Here is a 19,404-nt window from a genome sequence, read left to right on the forward strand (position 1 = left end):
TGCTGTGTCTAGGAAAGCACAGATCCCCAGAGCTGTTGTGCTTATGAATAAGCTGCATGGGGAAGGTGAAGACAAGCACCAGCATTCAGGGCTGCGACCTTCCTTGTGGGAAAAGGAGTCGGATGTTTACCTTTTCGCAAAGAGGCTCTGCCGAGGATGAGCGCCATGAGATGTTCTGTCTCTAGGAAAGCATAGATTCCGCGTGCTGATGTGCCTGTAGACACGGCACCAAGGGAAGGTGAAGAGCAGCACCAGCTTTCAGGGCTGCGACCTTTCTTTTGGGAGCAGGATTCGGACGTTTGCCTTTTCGGAAAGAGGCTCTGCCGAGGACGAGCACCATGAGATGTGCTGTGTCTAGGAAAGCACAGATTCCCAGTGCTGTTGTGCTTATGAATAAGGTGCATGGGGAAGTTGAAGACCAGCACCAGCTTTCAGGGCTGCGACCTTCCTTGTGGGAGCAGGAGTCGGACGTTTGCCTTTTCGGAAAGAGGCTCTGCCGAGGATGAGCGCAATGAGATGTGCTGTCTCTAGGAAAGCACAGATCCCCACTGCTGTTGTTACTGTAGATAGGGCACCAAGGGAAGGTGAAGACCAGCAGCAGCTTTCAGGGCTTCGACCTTCCATGTGGGCGAAGGAGTCGGACGTTTGCCTTTTCGGAAAGAGGCTCTGCCGAGGACGAGCACCATGAGATGTGCTGTCTCTAGGAAAGCACAGATCCCCACTGCAGTTATGCTTGTGAATAAGCTGCATGGGGAATGTGAAGAGCAGCACCAGCTTTCAGGGCTGCGACTTTCCTTGTGGGAGCACGATTTGGACGTTTGCCTTTTCAGAAAGAGGCTCTGCCGAGGACGAGCAACATGAGATGTGCTGTCTGTAGGAAAGCACAGATCCCTTTGCACTTGTGCTTGTGAATAAGCTGCATGGGGAAGGTGAAGACCAGCACCAGCTTTCAGGGCTGCGACCTTCCTTGTGGGAGAAGGAGTCGGACGTTTGCCTTTTCGGAAAGAGGCTCTGCCGAGGACGAGCACCATGAGATGTGCTGTCTCTAGGAAAGCACAGATCCCCACTGCTGTTGTGCCTGTAGGTAGGGCACCAAGGGAGGGGGAAGACCAGCACCAGCTTTCAGGGCTGCGACCTTCCTTGTGGGAGAAGGAGTCGGACGTTTGCCTTTTCGGAAAGAGGCTCTGCCGTGGACGAGCACCATGAGATGTGCTGTCTCTAGCAACGCACAGATCCCCAGTGCTTTTGTGCCTTTAGATAGGGCGCCAAGGGAAGGTGAAGACCAGCACCAGCTTTCAGGGCTGCGACATTCCTTGTGGGAGCAGGAGTCGGACGTTTGCCTTTTCGGAAAGAGGCTCTGCCGTGGACGAGCACCATGAGATGTGCTGTGTCTAGGAAAGCACAGATCCCCACTGCTGTTGTGCCTGTAGGTAGGGCACCAAGGGAGGGGGAAGACCAGCACCAGCTTTCAGGGCTGCGACCTTCCTTGTGGGAGAAGGAGTCGGACGTTTGCCTTTTCGGAAAGAGGCTCTGCCGTGGACGAGCACCATGAGATGTGCTGTCTCTAGCAACGCACAGATCCCCAGTGCTTTTGTGCCTTTAGATAGGGCGCCAAGGGAAGGTGAAGACCAGCACCAGCTTTCAGGGCTGCGACATTCCTTGTGGGAGCAGGAGTCGGACGTTTGCCTTTTCGGAAAGAGGCTCTGCCGTGGACGAGCACCTTGAGATGTGCTGTCTCTAGGCAAGCACAGATCCCCACTGCTCTTGTGCTTGTGAATAAGCTGCATGGGGAAGTTGAAGAGCAGCAGCAGCTTTCAGGGCTGCGACCTTCCTTGTGGGAGAAGGAGTCGGACGTTTGCCTTTTCGGAAAGAGGCTCTGCCGAGGACAAGCACCATGAGATGTGCTGTGTCTAGGAAAGCACAGATCCCCACTGCTGTTATTCTTGTGAATAAGGTGCATGGGGAAGGTGAAGACGAGCACCAGCTTTCAGGGCTGCGACCTTCCTTGTGGGAGCAGGAGTCGGACGTTTTGCCTTTTCGGAAAGAGGCTCTGCCGAGGACAAGCACCATGAGATTTGCTGTGTCTAGGAAAGCACAGATCCCCACTGCTGTTGTGCCTGTAGATAGGGCACCAAGGGAGGGCGAAGACCAGCACCAGCTTTCAGGGCTGCGACCTTCCTTGTGGGAGCAGGAGTCGGACGTTTGCCTTTTCGGAAAGAGGCTCTGCCGAGGACGAGCACCATGAGATGTGCTGTCTCTAGGAAAGCAGAGATCCCCACTTCTGTTGTGCCTGTAGATAGGGCACCAAGGGAATGTGAAGACCAGCACCAGCTTTCAGGGCTGCGACATTCCTTGTGGGAGCAGGAGTCGGACGTTTGCCTTTTTGGAAAGAGGCTCTGCCGAGGACGAGCACCATGAGATGTGCTGTTTCTAGGAAAGCAGAGATCCCCACTGCTCTTTTGCCTGTAGATAGGGCGCAAAGGGAAGGTGAAGACCAGGAACAGCTTTCAGGGCTGCGAGCTTCCTTGTGGGAGAAGTAGTCAGATATTTGCCTTCTCAGAAAGAGGCTCTGGCGAGGACGAGCGCCATGAGATGTGCTTTCTCTAGGAAAGCACAGATCCCCACTGCTGTTATGCTTGTGAATAAGGTGCATGGGGAATGTGAAGACCAGCACCAGTTTTCAGGGCTGCGACCTTCCTTGTGGGAGCAGGATTTGGACGTTTGCCTTTTCGGAAAGAGGCTCTGGCGAGGACGAGCACCATGAGATGTGCTGTGTCTAGGAAAGCACAGATCCCCAGAGCTGTTGTGCTTATGAATAAGCTGCATGGGGAAGGTGAAGACAAGCACCAGCATTCAGGGCTGCGACCTTCCTTGTGGGAAAAGGAGTCGGATGTTTTCCTTTTCGCAAAGAGGCTCTGCCGAGGATGAGCGCCATGAGATGTGCTGTCTCTAGGAAAGCATAGATTCCGCGTGCTGATGTGCCTGTAGACACGGCACCAAGGGAAGGTGAAGAGCAGCACCAGCTTTCAGGGCTGCGACCTTTCTTTTGGGAGCAGGATTCGGACGTTTGCCTTTTCGGAAAGAGGCTCTGGCGAGGACGAGCACCATGAGATGTGCTGTGTCTAGGAAAGCACAGATTCCCAGTGCTGTTGTGCTTATGAATAAGGTGCATGGGGAAGTTGAAGACCAGCACCAGCTTTCAGGGCTGCGACCTTCCTTGTGGGAGCAGGAGTCGGACGTTTGCCTTTTCGGAAAGAGGCTCTGCCGAGGATGAGCGCAATGAGATGTGCTGTCTCTAGGAAAGCACAGATCCCCACTGCTGTTGTTACTGTAGATAGGGCACCAAGGGAAGGTGAAGACCAGCAGCAGCTTTCAGGGCTTCGACCTTCCATGTGGGCGAAGGAGTCGGACGTTTGCCTTTTCGGAAAGAGGCTCTGGCGAGGACGAGCACCATGAGATGTGCTGTCTCTAGGAAAGCACAGATCCCCACTGCAGTTATGCTTGTGAATAAGCTGCATGGGGAATGTGAAGAGCAGCACCAGCTTTCAGGGCTGCGACTTTCCTTGTGGGAGCACGATTTGGACGTTTGCCTTTTCAGAAAGAGGCTCTGCCGAGGACGAGCAACATGAGATGTGCTGTCTGTAGGAAAGCACAGATCCCTTTGCACTTGTGCTTGTGAATAAGCTGCATGGGGAAGGTGAAGACCAGCACCAGCTTTCAGGGCTGCGACCTTCCTTGTGGGAGAAGGAGTCGGACGTTTGCCTTTTCGGAAAGAGGCTCTGCCGAGGACGAACACCATGAGATGTGCTGTCTCTAGGAAAGCACAGATCCCCACTGCTGTTGTGCCTGTAGGTAGGGCACCAAGGGAGGGGGAAGACCAGCACCAGCTTTCAGGGCTGCGGCCTTCCTTGTGGGAGAAGGAGTCGGACGTTTGCCTTTTCGGAAAGAGTCTCTGCCGTGGACGAGCACCATGAGATGTGCTGTCTCTAGCAACGCACAGATCCCCAGTGCTTTTGTGCCTTTAGATAGGGCGCCAAGGGAAGGTGAAGACCAGCACCAGCTTTCAGGGCTGCGACATTCCTTGTGGGAGCAGGAGTCGGACGTTTGCCTTTTCGGAAAGAGGCTCTGCCGTGGACGAGCACCATGAGATGTGCTGTCTCTAGGAAAGCACAGATCCCCACTGCTGTTGTGCCTGTAGATAGGGCACCAAGGGAAGGTGAAGACCAGCACCAGCTTTCAGGGCTGCGACCTTCCTTGTGGGAGCAGGAGTCGGACGTTTGTCTTTTCTGAAAGAGGCTCTGCCCAGGACGAGCACCATGAGATGTGCTGTCTCTAGGAAAGCATAGATCCCCACTGCTGTTATTCTTGTGAATAAGGTGCATGGGGAAGGTGAAGACCAGCACCAGCTTTCAGGGCTGCGACCTTCCTTGTGGGAGCAGGAGTCGGACGTTTGCCTTTTCGGAAAGAGGCTCTGCCGAGGACGAGCACCATGAGATGTGCTGTGTCTAGGAAAGCACAGATCCCCAGAGCTGTTGTGCTTATGAATAAGCTGCATGGGGAAGGTGAAGACCAGCACCAGCATTCAGGGCTGCGACCTTCCTTGTGGGAAAAGGAGTCGGATGTTTGCCTTTTCGGAAAGAGGCTCTGCCGAGGATGAGCGCCATGAGATGTGCTGTCTCTAGGAAAGTATAGATTCTGCGTGCTGATGTGCCTGTAGACACGGCACCAAGGGAAGGTGAAGAGCAGCACCAGCTTTCAGGGCTGCGACATTCCTTGTGGGAGCAGGAGTCGGACGTTTGCCTTTTCGGAAAGAGGCTCTGCCGAGGACGAGCACCATGAGATGTGCTGTCTCTAGGAAAGCACAGATCCCCAGAGCTGTTGTGCTTATGAATAAGCTGCATGGGGAAGGTGAAGACCAGCACCAGTTTTCAGGGCTGCGACTTTCCTTTTGGGAGCAGGAGTCGGACGTTTGCCTTTTCGGAAAGAGGCTGTGCCGAGGTTGAGCGCCTTGAGATGTGCTGTCTCTAGGAAAGCATAGATTCCGCGTGCCTATGTGCCTGTAGACACGGCACCAAGGGAAGGTGAAGAGCAGCACCTGCTTTCAGGGCTGCGACCTTCCTTGTGGGAGCAGGAGTCGGACGTTTGCCTTTTCGGAAAGAGGCTCTGCCGAGGACGAGCACCATGAGATGTGCTGTCTCTAGGAAAGCACAGATCCCCACTGCTGTTGTGCTTATGAATAAGGTGCATGGGGAAGTTGAAGACCAGCACCAGCTTTCAGGGTTTCGACCTTCCTTGTGGTAGAAGGAGTCGGACGTTTGCCTTTTCGGAAAGAGGCTCTGGCGAGGACGAGCACCATGATATGTGATGACTCTAGGAAAGCACAGATCCCCACTGCTGTTGTGCTTATGAATAAGCTGCTTGGGGAAGGTGAAGACCAGCACAAGCATTCAGGGCTGCGACCTTCCTTGTGGGAAAAGGAGTCGGATGTTTGCCTTTTCGGAAAGAGGCTCTGCCGAGGATGAGCGCCATGAGATGTGCTGTCTCTAGGAAAGCATAGATTCCGCGTGCTGATGTGCCTGTAGACACGGCACCAAGGGAAGCTGAAGAGCAGCACCAGCTTTCAGGGCTGCGACCTTCCTTGTGGGAGCAGGAGTCGGACGTTTGCCTTTTCGGAAAGAGGCTCTGCCGAGGACAAGCACCATGAGATTTGCTGTGTCTAGGAAAGCACAGATCCCCACTGCTGTTGTGCCTGTAGATAGGGCACCAAGGGAGGGGGAAGACCAGCACCAGCTTTCAGGGCTGCGACCTTCCTTGTGGGAGCAGGAGTGGGACGTTTGCCTTTTCGGAAAGAGGCTCTGCCGAGGACGAGCACCATGAGATGTGCTGTCTCTAGGAAAGCAGAGATCCCCACTTCTGTTGTGCCTGTAGATAGGGCACCAAGGGAAGGTGAAGACCAGCACCAGCTTTCAGGGCTGCGACATTCCTTGTGGGAGAAGGAGTCGGATGTTTGCCTTTTTGGAAAGAGGCTCTGCCGAGGACGAGCACCATGAGATGTGCTGTTTCTAGGAAAGCAGAGATCCCCACTGCTCTTTTGCCTGTAGATAGGGCGCAAAGGGAAGGTGAAGACCAGGAACAGCTTTCAGGGCTGCGAGCTTCCTTGTGGGAGAAGTAGTAAGATATTTGCCTTCTCAGAAAGAGGCTCTGCCGAGGACGAGCACCATGAGATGTGCTGTCTCTAGGAAAGCATAGATCCCCACTGCTCTTTTGCTTGTGAATAAGGTGCATGGGGAAGGTGAAGACCAGCACCAGCATTCAGGGCTGCGACCTTCCTTGTGGGAAAAGGAGTCGGATGTTTTCCTTTTCGGAAAGAGGCTCTGCCGGGGATGAGCGCCATGAGATTTGCTGTCTCTAGGAAAGCATAGATTCCGCGTGCTGATGTGCCTGTAGACACGGCACCAAGGGAAGGTGAAGAGCAGCACCAGCTTTCAGGGCTGCGACATTCCTTGTGGGAGAAGGAGTCGGACGTTTGCCTTTTCGGAAAGAGGCTCTGCCGAGGACGAGCACCATGAGATGTGCTGTCTCTAGGAAAGCACAGATCCCCAGTGCTGTTGTGCTTATGAATAAGGTGCATGGGGAAGTTGAAGACCAGCACCAGTTTTCAGGGCTGCGACCTTCCTTGTGGGAGCAGGAGTCGGACGTTTGCCTTTTCGGAAAGAGGCTCTGGCGAGGACGAGCACCATGAGATGTGCTGTCTCTAGGAAAGCACAGATCCCCACTGCTGTTATGCTTGTGAATAAGCTGCATGGGGAATGTGAAGACCAGCACCAGCTTTCAGGGCTGCGACATTCCTTGTGGAAGAAGGAGTCGGACGTTTGCCTTTTCGGAGAGAGGCTCTGCCGAGGATGAGCACCATGAGATGTGCTGTCTCTAGGAAAGCATAGATTCCGCGTGCTGATGTGCCTGTAGACACGGCACCAAGGGAAGGTGAAGAGCAGCACCAGCTTTCAGGGCTGCGACCTTCCTTTTGGGAGCAGGAGTCGGACGTTTGCCTTTTCGGAAAGAGGCTCTGCCGAGGACAAGCACCATGAGATTTGCTGTGTCTAGGAAAGCACAGATCCCCACTGCTGTTGTGCTTGTAGATAGGGCACCAAGGGAGGGGGAAGACCAGCACCAGCTTTCAGGGCTGCGACCTTCCTTGTGGGAGCAGGAGTCGGACGTTTGCCTTTTCGGAAAGAGGCTCTGGCGAGGACGAGCACCATGAGATGTGCTGTCTCTAGGAAAGCACAGATCCCCACTGCTGTTGTGCCTGTAGATAGGGCACCAAGGGAAGGTGAAGAGCAGCACCAGCTTTCAGGGCTGCGACATTCCTTGTGGGAGAAGGAGTCGGACGTTTGCCTTTTCGGAAAGAGGCTCTGCCGAGGATGAGCGCCATGAGATGTGCTGTGTCTAGGAAAGCACAGATCCCCACTGCTGTTATGCTTGTGAATAAGCTGCATGGGGAAGGTGAAGACCAGCACCAGCTTTCAGGGCTGCGACCTTCCTTGTGGGAAAAGGAGTCGGATGTTTGCCTTTTCGGAAAGAGGCTCTGCCGAGGATGAGCGCCATGAGATGTGCTGTCTCTAGGAAAGCATAGATTCCGCGTTCTGATGTGCCTGTAGACACGGCACCAAGGGAAGGTGAAGAGCAGCACCAGCTTTCAGGGCTGCGACCTTCCTTGTGGGAGCAGGAGTCGGACGTTTGCCTTTTCGGAAAGAGGCTCTGGCGAGGACGAGCACCATGAGATGAGCTGTCTCTAGGAAAGCACAGATCCCCAGTGCTGTTGTGCTTATGAATAAGGTGCATGGGGAAGTTGAAGATCAGCACCAGTTTTCAGGGCTGCGACCTTCCTTGTGGGAGCAGGAGTCGGACGTTTGCCTTTTCGGAAAGAGGCTCTGCCGAGGATGAGCGCCATGAGATGTGCTGTCTCTAGGAAAGCACAGATCCCCACTGCTGTTGTGCCTGTATATAGGGCACCAAGGGAAGGTGAAGACAAGCACCAGCTTTCAGGGCTTCGACCTTCCTTGTGGGAGAAGGAGTCGGACGTTTGCCTTTTCGGAAAGAGGCTCTGGCGAGGATGAGCACCATGAGATGTGCTGTCTCTAGGAAAGCACAGATCCCCACTGCTGTTATGCTTGTGAATAAGCTGCATGGGGAATGTGAAGACCAGCACCAGCTTTCAGGGCTGCGACATTCCTTGTGGGAGAAGGAGTCGGACGTTTGCCTTTTCGGAAAGAGGCTCTGCCGAGGATGAGCACCATGAGATGTGCTGTCTCTAGGAAAGCATAGATTCCGCGTGCTGATGTGCCTGTAGACACGGCACCAAGGGAAGGTGAAGAGCAGCACCAGCTTTCAGGGCTGCGACCTTCCTTGTGGGAGCAGGAGTCGGACGTTTGCCTTTTCGGAAAGAGGCTCTGCCGAGGACGAGCACCATGAGATGTGCTGTCTCTAGGAAAGCACAGATCCCCACTGCTGTTGTGCCTGTAGATAGGGCACCAAAGGAAGGTGAAGAGCAGCACCAGCTTTCAGGGCTGCGACATTCCTTGTGGGAGAAGTAGTCGGACGTTTGCCTTTTCGGAAAGAGGCTCTGGCGAGGACGAGCACCATGAGATGTGCTGTCTCTAGGAAAGCACAGATCCCCAGAGCTGTTGTGCTTATGAATAAGGTGCATGGGGAAGTTGAAGACCAGCACCAGTTTTCAGGGCTGCGACCTTCCTTGTGGGAGCAGGAGTCGGACGTTTGCCTTTTCGGAAAGAGGCTCTGCCGAGGATGAGCGCCATGAGATGTGCTGTCTCTAGGAAAGCACAGATCCCCACTGCTGTTGTGCCTGTAGGTAGGGCACCAAGGGAAGGTGAAGACAAGCACCAGCTTTCAGAGCTTCGACCTTCCTTGTGGTAGAAGGAGTCGGACGTTTGCCTTTTCGGAAAGAGGCTCTGGCGAGGACGAGCACCATGAGATGTGCTGTCTCTAGGAAAGCACAGATCCCCACTGCTGTTATGCTTGTGAATAAGCTGCATGGGGAATGTGAAGACCAGCACCAGCTTTCAGGGCTGCGACGTTCCTTGTGGGAGCAGGATTTGGATGTTTGCCTTTTCGGAAAGAGGCTCTGGCAAGGACGAGCACCATGAGATGTGCTGTCTCTAGGAAAGCACAGATCCCCACTGCTCTTGTGCCTGTAGATAGGGCACCAAGGGAAGGTGAAGAGCAGCACCAGCTTTCAGGGCTGCTACATTCCTTGTGGGAGAAAGAGTCGGACATTTGCCTTTTCGGAAAGAGGCTCTGGCGAGGACAAGCACCATGAGATGTGCTGTGTGTAGGAAAGCACAGATCCCCAGAGCTTTTTTGCTTATGAATAAGCTGCATGGGGAACGTGAAGACCAACACCAGCTTTCAGGGCTACGACCTTCCTTGTGGGAGCAGGAGTCGGACGTTTGGCTTTTCGGAAAGAGTCTCTGCCGTGGACGAACACCATGAGATGTGTTGTCTCTAGCAACGCACAGATCCCCACTGCTGTTGTTACTGTAGATAGGGCACCAAGGGAAGGTGAAGACCAGCAGCAGCTTTCAGGGCTTCGACCTTCCTTGTGGGAGAAGGAGTCGGACGTTTCCCTTTTCGGAAAGAGGCTCTGGCGAGGACGAGCACCATGAGATGTGCTGTCTCTAGGAAAGCACAGATCCCCAGTGCTGTTGTGCTTATGAATAAGGTGCATGGGGAAGTTGAAGACCAGCACCAGTTTTCAGGGCTGCGACCTTCCTTGTGGGAGCAGGAGTCGGACGTTTGCCTTTTCGGAAAGAGGCTCTGCCGAGGATGAGCGCCATGAGATGTGCTGTCTCTAGGAAAGCACAGATCCCCACTGCTGTTGTTACTGTAGATAGGGCACCAAGGGAAGGTGAAGACAAGCACCAGCTTTCAGGGCTTCGACCTTCCTTGTGGTAGAAGGAGTCGGACGTTTGCCTTTTCGGAAAGAGGCTCTGGCGAGGACGAGCACCATGAGATGTGCTGTCTCTAGGAAAGCACAGATCCCCACTGCTGTTATGCTTGTGAATAAGCTGCATGGGGAATGTGAAGAGCAGCACCAGCTTTCAGGGCTGCGACCTTCCTTGTGGGAGCAGGAGTCAGACGTTTGCCTTTTCGGAAAGAGGCTCTGCCGAGGATGAGCGCCATGAGATGTGCTGTCTCTAGGAAAGCACAGATCCCCAGAGCTGTTGTGCTTATGAATAAGCTGCATGGGGAAGGTGAAGACCAGCACCAGCTTTCAGGGCTGCGACCTTCCTTGTGGGAAAAGGAGTCGGATGTTTGCCTTTTCGGAAAGAGGCTCTGCCGAGGATGAGCACCATGAGATGTACTGTCTCTAGGAAAGCACAGATCTCCACTGCTGTTGTGCCTGTAGATAGGGCACCAAGGGAAGGTGAAGACCAGCAGCAGCTTTCAGGGCTTCGACCTTCCATGTGGGAGAAGGAGTCGGACGTTTGCCTTTTCGGAAAGAGGCTCTGGCGAGGACGAGCACCATGAGATGTGCTGTCTCTAGGAAAGCATAGATTCCGCGTGCTGATGTGCCTGTAGACACGGCACCAAGGGAAGGTGAAGAGCAGCACCAGCTTTCAGGGCTGCGACCTTCCTTGTGGGAGCAGGAGTCGGACGTTTGCCTTTTCGGAAAGAGGCTCTGGCGAGGACGAGCACCATGAGATGTGCTGTCTCTAGGAAAGCACAGATCCCCACTGCTGTTGTGCCTGTATATAGGGCACCAAGGGAAGGTGAAGACCAGCACCAGCTTTCAGGGCTGCGACCTTTCTTGTGGGAGCAGGATTCGGACGTTTGCCTTTTCGGAAAGAGGCTCTGCCGAGGACGAGCACCATGAGATGTGCTGTGTCTAGGAAAGCACAGATTCCCAGTGCTGTTATGCTTGTGAATATGCTGCATGGGGAATGTGAAGAGCAGCACCAGCTTTCAGGGCTGCGACCTTCCTTGTGGGAGCAGGAGTCGGACGTTTGCCTTTTTGGAAAGAGGCCTTGCCGAGGACGTGCACCATGAGATGTGCTGTCTCTAGGAAAGCATAGATCCCCAGTGCTCTTATGCTTGTGAATAAGCTTCATGGGGAAGGTGAAGACCAGCACCAGCTTTCAGGGCTGCGACCTTCCTTGTGGGAGCAGGAGTCGGACGTTTGCCTTTTCGGAAAGAGGCTCTGCCGAGGACGAGCACCATTAGATGTGCTGTGTCTAGGAAAGCACAGATCCCCACTGCTGTTGTGCCTGTAGATAGGGCACGAAGGGAAGGTGAAGACCAGCAGCAGCTTTCAGGGCTTCGATCTTCCATGTGGGAGAAGGAGTCGGACGTTTGCCTTTTCGGAAAGAGGCTCTGGCAAGGACGAGCACCATGAGATGTGCTGTCTCTAGGAAAGCACAGATCCCCACTGCTGTTATGCTTGTGAATAAGCTGCATGGGGAATGTGAAGAGCAGCACCAGCTTTCAGGGCTGCGACCTTCCTTGTGGGAGCAGGAGACGGACGTTTGCCTTTTCGGAAAGAGGCTCTGCCGAGGATGTGCACCATGAGATGTGCTGTCTCTAGGAAAGCACAGATCCCCACTGCTCTTATGCTTGTGAATAAGCTGCATGGGGAAGGTGAAGAGCAGCACCAGCTTTCAGGGCTTCGACCTTCCTTGTGGAAGAAGGAGTCGGACGTTTGCCTTTTCGGAAAGAGGCTCTGCCGAGGACGAGCACCATGAGATGTGCTGTCTCTAGGAAAGCATAGATCCCCACTGCTCTTATGCTTGTGAATAAGCTGCATGGGGAAGGTGAAGACCAGCACCAGCTTTCAGGGCTGCGACCTTCCTTGTGGGAGCAGGAGTCGGACGTTTGCCTTTTCGAAAGAGGCTCTGCCGAGGATGAGCGCCATGAGATGTGCTGTCTCTGGGAAAGCACAGATCCGCAGTGCTGTTGTTCCTGTAGATAGGGTGCCAAGGGAAGGTGAAGAGCAGCACCAGCTTTCAGGGCTGCTACAATCCTTGTGGGAGAAGGAGTCGGACGTTTGCCTTTTCGGAAAGAGGCTCTGCTGAGGACGAGCACCATGAGATGTGCTGTGTGAAGGAAAGCACAGATCCCCAGTGCTGTTGTGCTTATGAATAAGGTGCATGGCGAAGTTGAAGACCAGCACCAGTTTTCAGGGCTGCGACCTTCCTTGTGGGAGCAGGAGTCGGACGTTTGCCTTTTCGGAAAGAGGCTCTGCCGAGGATGAGCGCCATGAGATGTGCTGTCTCTAGGAAAGCACAGATCTCCACTGCTGTTGTTAGTGTAGATAGGGCACCAAGGGAAGGTGAAGACCAGCAGCAGCTTTCAGGGCTTCGACCTTCCATGTGGGAGAAGGAGTCGGACGTTTGCCTTTTCGGAAAGAGGCTCTGCCGAGGACGTGCACCATGAGATGTGCTGTCCCTAGGAAAGCATAGATCTCCACTGCTCTTATGCTTGTGAATAAGCTGCATGGGGAAGGTGAAGAGCAGCACCAGTTTTCAGGGCTGCGACCTTCCTTGTGGGAGCAGGAGTCGGACGTTTGCCTTTTCGGAAAGAGGCTCTGCCGAGGACGAGCACCATGAGATGTGCTGTCTCTAGGAAAGCACAGATCCCCACTGCTGTTGTGCCTGTAGATAGGGCACCAAGGGAAGGTGAAGACCAGCACCAGCTTTCAGGGCTGCGACCTTCCTTGTGGGAGCAGGATTCGGACGTTTGCCTTTTCGGAAAGAGGCTCTGCCGAGGACGAGCACCATGAGATGTGCTGTGTCTAGGAAAGCACAGATTCCCAGTGCTGTTGTGCTTATGAATAAGGTGCATGGGGAAGTTGAAGACCAGCACCAGTTTTCAGGGCTGCGACCTTCCTTGTGGGAGCAGGAGTCGGACGTTTGCCTTTTCGGAAAGAGGCTCTGCCGAGGATGAGCGCAATGAGATGTGCTGTCTCTAGGAAAGCACAGATCCCCACTGCTGTTGTGCCTGTATATAGGGCACCAAGGGAAGGTGAAGAGCAGCACCAGCTTTCAGGGCTTCGACCTTCCATGTGGGAGAAGGAGTCGGACGTTTGCCTTTTCGGAAAGAGGCTCTGCCGAGGATGAGCACCATGAGATGTGATGACTCTAGGAAAGCACAGATCCCCACTGCTGTTATGCTTGTGAATAAGCTGCATGGGGAATGTGAAGAGCAGCACCAGCTTTCAGGGCTGCGACTTTCCTTGTGGGAGCACGATTTGGACGTTTGCCTTTTCAGAAAGAGGCTCTGCCGAGGACGAGCAACATGAGATGTGCTGTCTCTAGGAAAGCACAGATCCCCACTGCTGTTGTGCTTATGAATAAGGTGCATGGGGAAGGTGAAGACCAGCACCAGTTTTCAGGGCTGCGATCTTCCTTCTGGGGTAAGGAGCAGGAGGTTTGCATTTTCAGAAAGAGGCTCTGCCGAGGATGAGCGCCATGAGATGTGCTGTCTCTAGGAAAGCACAGGTCCCCACTGCTGTTGTGCCTGTAGATGGGACGCCAAGGGAAGGTGAAGACCAGCACCAGCTTTCAGGGCTGCGACCTTCCTTGTGGGAGAAGGAGTCGGACGTTTGCCTTTTTGGAAAGAGGCTCTGCCGAGGACAAGCACCATGAGATTTGCTGTGTCTAGGAAAGCACAGATCCCCACTGCTGTTGTGCCTGTAGATAGGGCACCAAGGGAGGTCGAAGACCAGCACCAGCTTTCAGGCCTGCGACCTTCCTTGTGGGAGCAGGAGTCGGACGTTTGCCTTTTCGGAAAGAGGCTCTGCCGAGGACGAGCACCATGAGATGTGCTGTCTCTAGGAAAGCAGAGATCCCCACTTCTGTTGTGCCTGTAGATAGGGCACCAAGGGAAGGTGAAGACCAGCACCAGCTTTCAGGGCTGCGACATTCCTTGTGGGAGAAGGAGTCGGACGTTTGCCTTTTTGGAAAGAGGCTCTGCCGAGGACGAGCACCATGAGATGTGCTGTTTCTAGGAAAGCAGAGATCCCCACTGCTCTTTTGCCTGTAGATAGGGCGCAAAGGGAAGGTGAAGACCAGGAACAGCTTTCAGGGCTGCGAGCTTCCTTTTGGGAGAAGGAGTCAGATATTTGCCTTCTCAGAAAGAGGCTCTGGCGAAGACGAGCGCCATGAGATGTGCTGTCTCTAGGAAAGCACAGATTCCGTGTGCTGACGTGCCTGTAGACACGGCACCAAGGGAAGGTGAAGACCAGCACCAGCTTTCAGGGCTTCGACCTTCCTTGTGGGAGCAGGAGTCGGACGTTTGCCTTTTCGGAAAGAGGCTCTGCCGAGGACGAGCACCATGAGATGTGCTGTCTCTAGGAAAGCATAGATCCCCACTGCTCTTATGCTTGTGAATAAGCTGCATGGGGAAGGTGAAGACCAGCACCAGCTTTCAGGGCTGCGACCTTCCTTGTGGGAGCAGGAGTCGGACGTTTGCCTTTTCGGAAAGAGGCTCTGCCGAGGATGAGCGCCATGAGATGTGCTGTCTCTGGGAAAGCACAGATCCCCAGTGCTGTTGTGCCTGTAGATAGGGTGCCAAGGGAAGGTGAAGAGCAGCACCAGCTTTCAGGGCTGCTACATTCCTTGTGGGAGAAGGAGTCGGACGTTTGCCTTTTCGGAAAGAGGCTCTGGCGAGGACGAGCACCATGAGATGTGCTGTGTGTAGGAAAGCACAGATCCCCAGAGCTGTTGTGCTTATGAATAAGCTGCATGGGGAACGTGAAGACCAACACCAGCTTTCAGGGCTACGACCTTCCTTGTGGGAGCAGGAGTCAGACGTTTGCCTTTTCGGAAAGAGTCTCTGCCGTGGACGAACACCATGAGATGTGCTGACTCTAGCAACGCACAGATCCCCACTGCTGTTGTTACTGTAGATAGGGCACCAAGGGAAGGTGAAGACCAGCAGCAGCTTTCAGGGCTTCGACCTTCCATGTGGGAGAAGGAGTCGGACGTTTGCCTTTTCGGAAAGAGGCTCTGGCGAGGACGAGCACCATGAGATGTGCTGTCTCTAGGAAAGCACAGATCCCCAGTGCTGTTGTGCTTATGAATAAGCTGCATGGGGAAGTTGAAGACCAGCACCAGTTTTCAGGGCTGCGACCTTCCTTGTGGGAGCAGGAGTCGGACGTTTGCCCTTTCGGAAAGAGGCTCTGCCGAGGATGAGCGCCATGAGATGTGCTGTCTCTAGGAAAGCACAGATCGCCACTGCTGTTGTTACTGTAGATAGGGCACCAAGGGAAGGTGAAGACAAGCACCAGCTTTCAGGGCTTCGACCTTCCTTGTGGTAGAAGGAGTCGGACGTTTGCCTTTTCGGAAAGAGGCTCTGGCGAGGACGAGCACCATGAGATGTGCTGTCTCTAGGAAAGCACAGATCCCCAGAGCTGTTGTGCTTATGAATAAGCTGCATGGGGAAGGTGAAGACCAGCACCAGCTTTCAGGGCTGCGACCTTCCTTGTGGGAGAAGGAGTCGGACGTTTGCCTTTTCGGAAAGAGGCTCTGCCGAGGACGAGCACCATGAGATGTGCTGTCTCTAGGAAAGCATAGATCCCCACTGCTCTTATGCTTGTGAATAAGCTGCATGGGGAAGGTGAAGACCAGCACCAGCTTTCAGGGCTGCGACCTTCCTTGTGGGAGCAGGAGTCGGACGTTTGCCTTTTCGAAAGAGGCTCTGCCGAGGATGAGCGCCATGAGATGTGCTGTCTCTGGGAAAGCACAGATCCGCAGTGCTGTTGTGCCTGTAGATAGGGTGCCACGGGAAGGTGAAGACCAGCACCAGCTTTCAGGGCTGCTACAATCCTTGTGGGAGAAGGAGTCGGACGTTTGCCTTTTCGGAAAGAGGCTCTGCTGAGGACGAGCACCATGAGATGTGCTGTGTGAAGGAAAGCACAGATCCCCAGTGCTGTTGTGCTTATGAATAAGGTGCATGGCGAAGTTGAAGACCAGCACCAGTTTTCAGGGCTGCGACCTTCCTTGTGGGAGCAGGAGTCGGACGTTTGCCTTTTCGGAAAGAGGCTCTGCCGAGGATGAGCGCCATGAGATGTGCTGTCTCTAGGAAAGCACAGATCTCCACTGCTGTTGTTACTGTAGATAGGGCACCAAGGGAAGGTGAAGACCAGCAGCAGCTTTCAGGGCTTCGACCATCCATGTGGGAGAAGGAGTCGGACGTTTGCCTTTTCGGAAAGAGGCTCTGCCGAGGACGTGCACCATGAGATGTGCTGTCTCTAGGAAAGCATAGATCTCCACTGCTCTTATGCTTGTGAATAAGCTTCATGGGGAAGGTGAAGACCAGCACCAGCTTTCAGGGCTGTGACCTTCCTTGTGGGAGCAGGAGTCGGACGTTTGACTTTTCGGAAAGAGGCTCTGCCGAGGACGAGCACCATGAGATGTGCTGTCTCTAGGAAAGCACAGATCCCCAGAGCTGTTGTGCTTATGAATAAGCTGCATGGGGAAGGTGAAGACCAGCACCAGCTTTCAGGGCTGCGACCTTCCTTTTGGGAGCAGGAGTCGGACGTTTGCCTTTTCGGAAAGAGGCTCTGGCGAGGACGAGCACCATGAGATTTGCTGTGTCTAGGAAAGCACAGATCCCCACTGCTGTTTTGCCTGTAGATAGGGCACCAAGGGAGGGGGAAGACCAGCACCAGCTTTCAGGCCTGCGACCTTCCTTGTGGGAGCAGGAGTCGGACGTTTGCCTTTTCGGAAAGAGGCTCTGCCGAGGATGAGCGCCATGAGATGTGCTGTCTCTGGGAAAGCACAGATCCCCAGTGCTGTTGTGCCTGTAGATAGGGTGCCAAGGGAAGGTGAAGAGCAGCACCAGCTTTCAGGGCTGCTACATTCCTTGTGGGAGAAGGAGTCGGACGTTTGCCTTTTCGGAAAGAGGCTCTGGCGAGGACGAGCACCATGAGATGTGCTGTCTCTAGGAAAGCACAGATCCCCAGAGCTGTTGTGCTTATGAATAAGCTGCATGGGGAAGGTGAAGACCAGCACCAGCTTTCAGGGCTGCGACCTTCCTTGTGGGAGCAGGAGTCGGACGTTTGCCTTTTCGGAAAGAGGCTCTGCCGAGGATGAGCGCCATGAGATGTGCTGTCTCTAGGAAAGCATAGATTCCGCGTGCTGATGTGCCTGTAGACACGGCACCAAGGGAAGGTGAAGAGCAGCACCAGCTTTCAGGGCTGCGACTTTCCTTTTGGGAGCAGGAGTCAGACGTTTGCCTTTTCGGAAAGAGGCTCTGGCGAGGACGAGCACCATGAGATGTGCTGTCTCTAGGAAAGCACAGATCCCCACTGCTGTTGTTACTGTAGATAGGGCACCAAGGGAAGGTGAAGACAAGCACCAGCTTTCAGGGCTGCGACCTTTCTTGTGGGAGCAGGATTCGGACGTTTGCCTTTTCGGAAAGAGGCTCTGGCGAGGACGAGCACCATGAGATGTGCTGTCTCTAGGAAAGCACAGATTCCCAGTGCTGTTGTGCTTATTAATAAGGTGCATGGGGAAGTTGAAGACCAGCACCAGTTTTCAGGACTGCGACATTTCTTGTGGGAGCAGGAGTCGGACGTTTGCCTTTTCGGAAATAGGCTCTGCCGAGGACGAGCACCATGAGATGTGCTGTCTCTAGGAAAGCACAGATCCCCACTGCTGTTGTTACTGTAGATAGGGCACCAAGGGAAGGTGAAGACCAGCACCAGCTTTCAGGGCTGCGACCTTCCTTGTGGGAGCAGGAGTCGGACGTTTGCCTTTTCGGAAAGAGGCTCTGCCGAGGACGAGCACCATGAGATGTGCTGTCTCTAGGAAAGCACAGATCCCCACTGCTGTTGTGCTTATGAATAAGCTGCATGGGGAGGGTGAAGACCAGCACCACTTTCAGGGCTGCGACTTTCCTTGTGGGAGCAGGAGTCGGACGTTTGCCTTTTCGGAAAGAGGCTCTGGCGAGGACGAGCACCATGAGATGTGCTGTGTCTAGGAAAGCACAGATTCCCAGTGCTGTTGTGCTTATGAATAAGGTGCATGGGGAAGTTGAAGACCAGCACCAGTTTTCAGGGCTGCGACCTTTCTTGTGGGAGCAGGAGTCGGACGTTTGCCTTTTCGGAAAGAGGCTCTGCCGAGGATGAGCGCCATGAGATGTGCTTTCTCTAGGAAAGCACAGATCTCCACTGCTGTTGTTACTGTAGATAGGGCACCAAGGGAAGGTGAAGACCAGCACCAGTTTTCAGGGCTGCAACCTTCCTTGTGGGAGCAGGAGTCGGACGTTTGCCTTTTCGGAAAGAGGCTCTGCCGAGGATGAGCGCAATGAGATGTGCTGTCTCTAGGAAAGCACAGATCCCCACTGCTGTTGTTACTGTAGATAGGGCACCAAGGGAAGGTGAAGACCAGCAGCAGCTTTCAGGGCTTCGACCTTCCATGTGGGCGAAGGAGTCGGACGTTTGCCTTTTCGGAAAGAGGCTCTGCCGAGGACGAGCACCATGAGATGTGATGACTCTAGGAAAGCACAGATCCCCACTGCTGTTATGCTTGTGAATAAGCTGCATGGGGAATGTGAAGAGCAGCACCAGCTTTCAGGGCTGCGACTTTCCTTGTGGGAGCACGATTTGGACGTTTGCCTTTTCAGAAAGAGGCTCTGCCGAGGACGAGCAACATGAGATGTGCTGTCTCTAGGAAAGCACAGATCCCCACTGTTGTTATGGTTGTGAATAAGCTGCATGGGGAAGGTGAAGACCAGCACCAGCTTTCAGGGCTGCGACCTTCCTTGTGGGAGAAGGAGTCGGACGTTTGCCTTTTCGGAAAGAGGCTCTGCCGAGGATGAGCACCATGAGATGTGCTGTCTCTAGGAAAGCACAGATCCCCACTGCTGTTGTGCTTATGAATAAGGTGCTTGGGGAAGGTGAAGACCACCACCAGCTTTCAGGGCTGCGACCTTCCTTGTGGGAGAAGGAGTCGGACGTTTGCCTTTTCGGAAAGAGGCTCTGCCGAGGACGAGCACCATGAGATTTGCTGTGTCTAGGAAAGCACAGATCCCCACTGCTGTTGTGCCTGTAGATAGGGCACCAAGGGAGGGGGAAGACCAGCACCAGCTTTCAGGGCTGCGACCTTCCTTGTGGGAGCAGGAGTCGGACGTTTGCCTTTTCGGAAAGAGGCTCTGCCGAGGACGAGCACCATGAGATGTGCTGTCTCTAGGAAAGCAGAGATCCCCACTTCTGTTCTGCCTGTAGATAGGGCACCAAGGGAAGGTGAAGACCAGCACCAGCTTTCAGGGCTGCGACATTACTTGTGGGAGAAGGAGTCGGACGTTTTTCTTTTTGGAAAGAGGCTCTGCCGAGGACGAGCACCTTGAGATGTGCTGTTTCTAGGAAAGCAGAGATCCCCACTG

This window comes from Harpia harpyja, chromosome 13 (assembly GCF_026419915.1).
Source record: "Harpia harpyja isolate bHarHar1 chromosome 13, bHarHar1 primary haplotype, whole genome shotgun sequence".
Taxonomy (NCBI): domain Eukaryota; kingdom Metazoa; phylum Chordata; class Aves; order Accipitriformes; family Accipitridae; genus Harpia; species Harpia harpyja.